Source organism: Palaemon carinicauda, chromosome 44 (genome assembly GCF_036898095.1).
Source record: "Palaemon carinicauda isolate YSFRI2023 chromosome 44, ASM3689809v2, whole genome shotgun sequence".
In the NCBI taxonomy this organism is placed as follows: domain Eukaryota; kingdom Metazoa; phylum Arthropoda; class Malacostraca; order Decapoda; family Palaemonidae; genus Palaemon; species Palaemon carinicauda.
Window position 1 is genome coordinate 15,463,632 of NC_090768.1, and position 11,088 is coordinate 15,474,719.

An 11,088-nucleotide genomic window follows, 5' to 3' on the forward strand; every position below is an offset into this window, starting at 1 on the left:
GCCATCGTATCATCGTATGATCGTTTGGGCGCAAGCATTTAGACCATTACAAAATTTGGTTTGATGAGAAAAAGTTCACCGAACTGCTGCGTCGTGTCGATGGAGCCTAAAAATTCTAGACTGTAAATTAACCTTACCTAGACCATAGAGACTTCAACGATATCCACTAATTTCAAGGTTAGTCATGATGCCGATAATTACAGGGGGAATGCCACTAAAGCTACTTAAACCGCCAAACCTCAATTTCAGGAACCGCAATATCCGTCCAATTTCAAGTAAAGTTTCACGATTCGACCCAAAGCATGCAAGAGCTACACACTTTAAACATCTGTACCAATTTGACATTTAACATGCTACCACGTTTGAGAAAAATCCATAAAATTATCACGGTATCAAAGAGCAAGTACCGCTGAGTTTAAGGCAGTTTTCATATGGTCATCAAATCCAAGATCATTAAACGTAACTCAATCAGCATAACCCAAAACCTTTGACTATAGAAGGGGAAAAAAAACAGTTTTGACCAGGTTAGATACAGTAGTGGAATTTTTTCCTAAATTTCAACTGCTAACAATTGTTAGCTCAAGACAAGTTTTTTGCTTAGGTGTTTGGGATACTTCATACATTGTATTAAAGAGTTAATTGTCAGTTTTTGTTAACTTGAACCTATTCTAGTTCTAATTTAGCTTTCACTTATTTTAACGTTAATGAATTTAAAACTGCCATGAGTCAGTGCAGCCTAAAGTATGTCGTGTTATTAATTTGGTGCATAGGAGTTTCTTTTTCCAAATAGAAACCTTGCTAGTTTTTAAGAACTTGCTGAACAGCGGTTAAAATATACCTTAGTTGGTTATTTGGGTTGTATTTATAGATTTCGGTTATTTAGCTTGGTGCCCACGAGGCCATTACAATCTTGAGTGGTTGGACAACAAGAAGTTGAGGAACGAAGGCAAATTATTTCAATGAAATCCTGCTAAGGACGTGCAAGATCGCTGCTAAGACCCTCTCAGTTCACTACCCGAGGTAAACTAGAGGCACATACCGCTTATAGTTTGCTGACTTACGTTCTTAATCATTAAACAAGGTTAAAGGAAAAATTTAGTTTAACAAAGGAATTTTAATAGTTTCATATACAAACGTTCTTTCTTCCATTAGAGCAATTTTAACTGCTACAAGCTTGCATTTTTCCCTTGAACGCTAGACTTCGGTCTCTACAGTAGTTTTTTATAGATATTACTACAAGCGTCGGTTCACTAGCAGCAGAATCTTGGGTCAGGTTCTACGCCATTATCTTCAAATTAGGCCGCCCAACTGAAACTTAATATTTCTCTAAATACTTTGTTAGACGTACGCTTAAGTACTGACCGTTTGTTCTGCGAATCTCTTCCTAATTGCCGGGCCAGCCTGAAACAAAACAGTATTTGTAAAAACAGTAATTTAAAGTCAGTCAACCTTTAATTCAAAATACTATCATTTTACTATTCTGATTTATGCGGTAACTATCAACAAGCAGATTCTTCATAACATTTTATTCTATAAAATTTCCAAAACTTAAGAATTTATCTAGAACCCAAAAACTCCGCATTGTATAATAGGAAGTTGTGTAGAATTTTTATCTTAACCCAAGACCTGCTGTAATAGCTATTGTATAAGATCAGAATGCCTAATACACTTTCAGAGAAATTTAGAAAAAAAGACTAAACTAAAGAGAACACTTATTCGAGACAGTGTTTTCATAGCTCTAGATGTATTATAAACATTTTACTAAGGTCTTTACGTAGCAGAAACTCATTGAATTTAGATCCCGCAAATCAACTGAAAACATGGAGTTTGGATTATACATTGATCTTAAACTTTAAAACAAATTTCTTTAGCAAAACTTTAATGGATGCAATCCAGACTTTTCACTGGAAATTGGTATTGCTCATGCCTGGGTAATTCAACTAAATTTTATAATTTTACTATTATATCCTTTTACTGGTATTACGTCATATCGGGAAACATGTCTAGAAAAAAAATCATACTTAATACTGATTAAAATTTGTTCTCGCCAAGTTCAAAAATGGAATTCTAACGAAGCGCTCTAGTTTATAGAAGTTTCGCTTTTCTAGTACTCGCACGTACTGTATAATTGACAAAAAGTTCGACAAACTTTTCTAGTCCCAAGTAACTCATTTCAACTAACTATTCAATTAGGCCATCCATTAAGTTCTTAAAAGGTAGTTTAAAGTAACTGCCTATTTATATTTTCAACGTGCTAGTAAGTTTCAAATAAGTCTTCGGCTAATGTGGATTCTTAATTATATAGGAATTTTAATGGTTAGTGTACAGTAGTAATATATACTTTTGCTTAAAACTTTCTCAATGATCATGCAGTTTTTTCACTAAATTTTAAGTATTTAGGATTTCACGGCAAATAGTTTCGTTTAAAAGTACATTAACCATATATTTTATAAACTGGTAATCTTTTCTCCATGTCTGGTCACTAATATTTAGGACATAACAGATTTATGGCGAATGCTAATGGGGAACTGGTGTGGGGGATAAAAATTTCAGCAATAATGGTCAGAAGTGCATTAAGTTCCAGGTGGCACAATACATTGCTCCTGTAATTTACGTTAATTCATAAAATATACGTAACAATTATTATCCAAACTTTACTAATCGTCTTGAGCAGAGCAGCGCTGTGGCTTGCTCAGTGGTCACTTAAACTACAAGAGTTCTGCGCCCACCAATCACGTTATTTCAGATTCTATTACTTCAGGTTGGTAACAGCTACAAGAGTCGAAATAAAAAATTGCACTATTTCGACAGGTAGAACCACCATTGGTTACTGTAAACCTTTATAATCCTGTCGTGACTATTCTGGAACTAGAGTCTGGAGGGACGGCGGTTTTAAAACTACATCCAGTAAATTGATACCTTAAGCAAATTGGTTAAAAAGCCAGCTAATAAATACGTAACATTTTCAAGCGATTGCTAATAACACAATCTGTGTAACCCACCATTAGTTACCCTAAAGTAAACGATGGACTGATTTTAGTGTTCACGTTACAGTCCATAATGCACCAGCCCGTCTTGACGCGCATGTCAAAATACTCAATCTTCCATCATATGATAATTCAAGTATCACTGGGAATTAATGTTACCAATTTAAATTCGTAATTACGTACAATGCAAAGTCAAATAGATGAGGAGGGATAACGCAAACAGTAATGGCGACTTCCAGATAGACAATCAGCTGTATACTAAGTTCGCCAAGATTATCATGCAAGTGTTTTCTAGTTACAAAAAAATATTACAAACCAGACGAGCAAGACAATCTTATTATTGCGTTACAAATAAGTTAATTATTTTCTTTGAATCCAAATAAACTTACGCCTACTGCAAAGAAACAAATTGGGTTGGATTTATAGACATCGGCACTAGGGTCCGAGAGGCCATTCAGCGCCCATGTAAAGTCAAGGGGAGGAAGTTGCTAAATAAAGATAAGGTTGGCACAAAGTTTCCTTTGAAGCAGGCAGATATAGCGAAAAGGTATATGCATGTGTGTAGTTATGGGCTGTTAAGACAGAACTTGATTACGAGCTGCCTTGGTGCAAGAATCCGTGTCTTGCTTTAAGCAAGGGGCTCTAAAACTAAGCAAACTTTACCTTAGATTAATGGTTATGCCATTGCCTTAAGCAATTCCATCTTTAACAAGAGCCCCAGTTGTATACACGCTAATGGGCCTATACTAAAATGGCTCACTATTGTATTTTTTTATTACCTTTAGTAACTATAGTCAATTCTTTTTAGTGAGGCAGATTTGCACATACTCGCAGGGGTGCCCTTTTACCTCTGAAAAGTTTCCTGATAACCGATTGGTTGGACAAGGTATTCTAACTAATCAGCGACCAGGAAACTTTTCCGAGTTAAAAGGGCACTTCTGCGAGTGTGCAAATCTTCCTCACTAAAATAAATTGACTAGTTATGGCCAACGGCTTGAAATTTAACCTTGATACTTTAAAACCATCTATTATACTAAAAAAAAGATACCCGAACCATTGAAACTTGCTTGGGTTAAGGATCAACAAAGCTAACTGTAGAATAACTTCTAAAATGTCTTGCCAAACTGCAGATAGATTTAAATTTGAGCCTTAACTGAATGGAACTAGAAACAATAATCGACCACTCAATAGTCAAGGATTAAGTAAACTTTGGGTTTAATAGTTAACTAAATCATACACGGTGTAATTAAATTTCCATAGTGTAGAATTTTACGATACTTCAATTGTGAATAGTTTTAACAGTGTTATGCGTGAGATTTCTGAATAATCTACGAAAAGGCGGCTAGCACTTTTCTGCCCCTAACTTGTGTGCCTCATATGAAGCCACAGAGGAAGACCGGAAAAAATATAGGCTGTGAGTGCAGAAGATTCTGGCATAAGTGTATATAGTGACTGGCATCACTAATGATGAACTAAGGAACCTCGATTGGTTATGCCCACACTGCGTAGTTGAAGCCAGATAAGAAAAGTTATACATAAAAATTGAAGAAAGATGAGTATACGAAGAGTCCCTAACCGAACAAGACCCGCGAGAATCGCTGAATTGGACGCAGCAAATTCCACCCATACTACTGACCTCAGAAATTGATATTCTTGCCATGTATATGGAATCAGTTAAGGCAACACTTCAATCATTGATGGACCCAAAACCGGAGAACACGACATATGCTGACAAAGTTCAGGATAAATCTAATTAAATCAAAATTAAAATTACTGAAAGAAAACACTTGGTCGAACAGGCCCTTAAAGACATCCTATACTTAACCCGAAGGTCAAGTTCGAATGGAAATGGTGTTGTAAACTTTGCTAACAAAATGATCCGAGAAGCTGCAAACAATAAGAGTTTGCAGACATTAAAACTAGAAAAAATTTAAAAATTAAAACTAAAATTATTTGCAACGTATACAATGATTAAGACGGAGTAGTAAATGTCTTTATTCAAAGAAATCGTTGCTTGGACCAATTCCAAAATATATTGAATATAAGTTTAGTCCTGAAGAAATATGCTTCATGTGGCACTACCCACTGTGTTGAAATGTGTTCCTGTAGTTCAGATGGCTATTCATGATAATGGGGACAGTTTTGTTATGATGGGGTACTTATGACATACGTGAAAGGTACCACGTGATCACCTGCTACCACTGTGAGAGGTATGGAGATTTTGAAAATGATTGCATGCCTAAGAACGATGAATAAAGTCTGCAGGAAATTTTCAGGAACACATTCCACCAAGGAGTTTTTCAGGAACACATTCCACCAAGGAGTTTTTCAGGAACACATTCCACCAAGGAGTTTTTCAGGAACACATTCCACCAAGGAGTTTCAGGAACACATTCCACCAAGGAATAATTCGCAAAGGTCAAAAGTGTATTAACAGCACAAAGTTGTACTAGCCAAGTGACCACATAGTAAGTTCTAGAGATTGCAAAGCTTATGACAATTGAGAAGACTCCGTAAAATACTGATCATGGATACTAGGCACGTCATAAACTGGCTATGCAAATATACAATCTGTAGGCAAAGGCAATAAAACTTCATATTCAAGAATTAAACTGAAATATTTGGACAAGCTAGCCTTATCTGAAACATGGTTAATTAACTGTCAAGGCAAAGATCACTGAAATGACACCCCTCCCCCACACCACCTTTCACATACCGAGAGGTTAGGTCTGGAGGGGGCGACTATTCACAAAGGTTACTCAAATCTAAATAGGTTAAGAACAAATGTAACAAGTTTAGAATATATAGAAATAAACTTTACGCCAAAAAATATCTATTGTAAGTCTACAAACCTCAGAACAAACTAGTATTTTTAGAATCAATTAGACAACCAAATTTTTCGCCTACCGTATCTAACGAAGTAGTTACAGAAAATAAATGGTATCAATATTCCCTGCGATCATGATAACCAACGTTTGTTGGGAGCTATAGGCGTTAACTGTTACGACCACTTATAATAAAGCGCGAGTTAAAGTTAGATACTATGTGCCCACCGATGGAAAAGACTGAAACCAATCTCTGGTTTGATGGAGAGACTTGTGGGGGGAAAAAAACGAAATTGGAATCTTAAAAACAAAGTACATGAGTAGAATACAAAACTGCGAAGTGTCAATACAACTACCTACTAAGGAAAAAAAAATACTATAAGAAAGATCCGCGAAGCAGCAACAGACATAAGTTATGTCGTCTAAATGGTATAAGGGAAATTTAAACGAAAAGCTACCATATGGATACAGTGACCAGGAACTAGCAAATTATTTTCTAGTATTTAAAAAATATATATATAACCAGGTCATTTGTAAATATTAAACATTAGATTAATGATACACCTGACTACATATGCCAATATCTGAAATAATTGGAGAGAAACTTTTCTAGTCTAGCCAAAATATTGAGAATAGTAAATGCAAGCATTGAAAAATTTAAGTTTGCCAAATCTGAGGAAATGGCTATAATATAGTCAACCAAGTTCCGAAAAGCGCTCTGTACTACCAGGAATTAAGCTCAAGATATATTTAGAGTGTATCCTTTGTTTCAGAAGTGCTTGAATACGAAATTCTTGAACTAGTCACAAGTAATAGAAGCTTTGCCTGACAACCTATCTGCTTACAGAAAACTGTTCTCCGAGCCATCTGCACTATTGCAAATGATATGCTGGAAATGGATGAAAATGTGGTATTTTACTCAGTGCGGCTTTTGATACAGTTGTGCATGAACTGCTACTAAATGATCCACGGTGTATCTGCGTTGAAGATCAAGCTTTCTAATAATCAAAAGACTACTTGGTTGGTAGAAGTTACTGTGTAAATTGGAAACTCAATTCATGAACCCTTAAACAGAGAGGTACCCCATGAGAGAGTACTTAGCCCAATCTTATTCGGCATCTATACTATCGGTCTCTGGAAAAATGCATGGTGTGAAGTTCAAACTAATTGCGGATGACAATTTTACTTCTCCATAAATAACAGGTAACACTACAAACTAAACCGAATCCTCGATAGTATTAGATAATGGATGACAAACTAAAATTGAATGAGAAAACAGTTCATGGTGGTGGGAAAGAAACACCGAAAAGTTTGTGATATTCAAATAAACAAATGACAAAGTGCCGATATCTAGTAAAGTTCGTACTCTAGGTGTATTTCTTGACTAACTTAAACCATGCCCAAATAAATATAACTGCTGGTTATCCATGAAATTGCTTTAATAAAAGTAAATAGACGAAAATTCTGTAAAGAAACTTGTGATGAACTTATTACCAGGATTGACAACTACAACTCCATTCATTACAATTTATCAAAAGTAAAACATGAAAAATAAACCATAAACATTAAGACTGATAAAAGGTGTCCCACCTTGCAAATGATCACCCCTAAACTAATTTATTTACACTGGGCGACGATTAAAGAAAATTTATTTCAAAATATGTACAATGATCCACAAAGTTATTAGAACCGATCGTCCAAAGTATTTAAGAGAATAATTACATATTGGGCAGCCGACAGTTACTAGAAAAGTTAGATGGTTTCAAGCTATTGGAACCTAGATATATCTACTGTAGGCTCCAGAGCCTTTAAATATGATGTCCCGAGACTATACAATAAGCTCCCACGAGACATTCGAATGATTGAAGACATGAAGGCTTTCAAGAGTAAACAGAAGACTTTTCTTATTCCGCGAGTCGTTCGACAGTGACGATTTAACAGAAAATTAGCAATACGCGTTATGAAATGATGAATACTCTGAAAGAACAAAAGAAAAAGAAAGTGGAGGTCTGTAGAGAGTGGGGTTCCCCTGCTGTATGCGATCGGAAAATACAGCCATCAAAGTGAAAAAAGGAAGAAATTCAAGCGACTAACATGAAGAAATTTGCCCATGTAAACCTCATATCTAGGTTTGAACATCTAATATAAAGGTTTAGCCTAAGACTGGTAGTCTCCAAGCTTAAACTATCAAATATTACGTCAAACATTTCAGAATTACACCCGAACATTAAGATTTCCAAGGGAAAGCAGGCGTTATACACTGCAGTTAAAAAAAATAACTAACGAAGCTAGGGAAAAATATTTAAAAACATCCATTACAACGGTTTACAAAGTTTAAAAATAATTAGTTCTGTAGACTATTTCCCAATTACATCGATACTCTATATATCCAACGGATTACACTTTTCACTGTATTTCAAGCAAGTCTTAAACTACTGAATAAAATAGAACTAGTCCCTGGCAATTCTGACCGTGGAATTCTGTTTACCGAAAGGGTAGAATCTAATTACCAATCAGACAAACTGCAGTCACAAAAATTAAAGAAAAAAAATTACTTTAATACAATTAGTTTTGCAAGTGTCACCAGTTAAGTTTGCATGCCATGTAGTAAAGGATGCATTATGTGGATTTTTGGGGATTTCGCTTTGTTGAATCAAACCTACAAGATTATGAAAAATTATAAAAAAAACCTTACTGAATTAGTGAATTGCTACACTATTGAAACAAAAGCGTTCACCGATACAGAATAGCACTAGCCTACATTTTCTCTAAAAAAATATATATCACGATCATGCTTTAGCAATAAAACTACCTAGGGTATGATGGCTGTATTAAAACGTTGAAAAAAAACCTAATAAACCATTAACAACCTAAGCAAAAGAAACTGTTCGGCAAGGCGTTACCGGTAGTTAATCTTTGGTCCAGATTACAAACATTTTCATTATGAAATTGTTATACCGTATGAAAGCCAATGTAGTTTTAAAACTTAATGAAATTGCCATAAGAAAATCCATAATTAGGTTTAAACATTGCTACAATTTAACCACGAAATCTCATTTAGTTCAGTTGCACAAAACAAAGATTATGAGGGTTTTGAAAGAATTTTCTGCGCTAATCTAGCTATTCTAACTACCTATTGAAATAATTCGGAAATTTGTTAAATAAAATTGTGTAAAAACCAAAAGACTCGTTATAGGATACCATAAAGCCAGCAATGCATTACAGGACTTTACAGATGACTGGAAAATTCAAAATCCTAAGTTCCTAAAGCTTCTAAATTATACAGACCACGTGAAATTTCTAGACTTATGGATTCTCGTAAAGATTTGGTAATTAAAATCTCAGGACACTAGTATATTAAAACTTTTAATCCAGTACCAATGCTCACTTCCATTATAAAAATTTAAAATTTGGTAGTCCTGCAGCGCATTGGGACTAGATTAGCAGTCCAAAACTATATTGTTAGCTCATCAGCATGCCACAAACAAACCATTTGCGCATTTTAATATTAAGACGTTAGACGAGATTTAGACAAGGAAAAATAGCAAATTAAAATGCACTAGTAGTAGCCTACAAACGAAAATGCACGAGAAAACCTTTCCAAAACCATATCCATAATTCAAATGGACTATCTAGTCCACACCATGTGGCTAATACTGTACATAACACTAACATCGAAATGGATATAACATCCAAATTATTAACGTACCTTGAAAATGTAAAATGGTCCATGACCACGCCGACAACCTCTCACTGCAACGGCTAGGGAGGAAAAGACCTCTGATTCCGTAAAACCTTCCAAAGTTGGCTCAGAAACATACAAGGAGAAAGGACTCGTGAACCATGGCAACACAACTTCACGCGTAGCAGACGAAATACTTACCCTTTTTTTTTTTTTTTTTTTTTTTTTTTTTTACTAATATAATGCTTCTAAGCAAAATGCTAACAAATTTAGCACTATGTACAAGCTATACTTTTTTTTCAACAAGGTACACAGTACAAAGAAACTAATTATAAAATCTTTAGTGTAAATTTCTTAAAATATGACAGTATTGACTAATAAGTAATAATGAAACAAAAACAATTACTTAATTGGATTTTTTTTTTCTGTAACTACCTTAAAAATATATTTTACAACAATAATCTAAATATATAACATCATTCAGTACATGTGTAAAAATTGCATGTCACACAGTAAAATATTTTTTTTTTTATAAAAGACGTTATTTCAATAAGAAACTTTTACTAAATATTCACTGCATGTACCGTACATTTTCTAGTTCGCTGACGTCAGAACCAAAACAATTGGTCTTGGTATTCAGAATAAGCAAAGAAAAAGTATGACAAAGGCATTAATAAGTAAATGAATTAATGATTATGTAAATATCATACTTTAATATCTTATATAACATTGATTTATTCTATAATACTACATCCAATACATGCCCCCCCCCCCCCCCTGAATGTTAGGCTACCGATATCAACAGTGTAAAGAATATAAGATATTTCACATAGCTTTTTTTATATTAGTTTCAAACGTCTATAAACTTACATTAAGCAAAATGTCACAGAATTAAAAAAAAAAAAAATAAATATTGGAATTTAATCTACCATATAATCACCAATTTTTATTTCGTATATATTTTTACGCGAACATTTTCCAAAATATTTGGAGTTTACATATAAATTTTCTTATCACCGCAACGAACGATTAAAAACATTTCATGATAATATTATATCAAATCCAAAATATCGTCCCAGTCCATCATTAGATAAAATGTTTTCATGATTCAATATCAGTCAGATGCAAAAACCTTTGATGGCTATATAAAACTACTGAATGGTCTAATAGAGCGTTATTATTATTATTATTATTATTATTATTATTATTATTATTATTATTTGCTAAGCTACAACTTATTATTATTATTATTATTATTATTATTATTATTATTATTATTATTTGCTAAGCTACAACCCTACTTGGAAAAGCAGGATGCTATAAGCCCAAGGGCCCCAACAGGGAAAATAGCCCAGTAAGGAAAGGAAAGAAGGAAAAAGTAAATATTATCATGAATGCCCGCTATCGCATGCTGTATTTCTATATAACTGAATTTCTTATGAACTTTGTCACATAAATATTGAGCTTCAAATTTTACAGGCCTAATGTGACTATTGCACTCTATCCCAAATATTTGTTTTATTACACCGGCCTACACTTATGCTTTAGTTCACTTTGTCTGTATGTTTATTCAACAGCAGGACTATTTAAAAGC

The 11,088-nt window shown here is 34.2% G+C and overlaps 1 long non-coding RNA gene across 1 annotated transcript; it reads right to left on the bottom strand.

The window, feature by feature from the left end:
• Positions 1-1,094: 1,094 nt before the first annotated feature.
• Positions 1,095-9,674, bottom strand: LOC137634134 (uncharacterized). The gene is made up of 2 exons (XR_011042456.1): positions 9,522-9,674; positions 1,095-1,401 (listed from the first exon to the last, which is right to left on the bottom strand). It is a non-coding gene; the product is annotated as an uncharacterized lncRNA (long non-coding RNA).
• Positions 9,675-11,088: the final 1,414 nt, after the last annotated feature.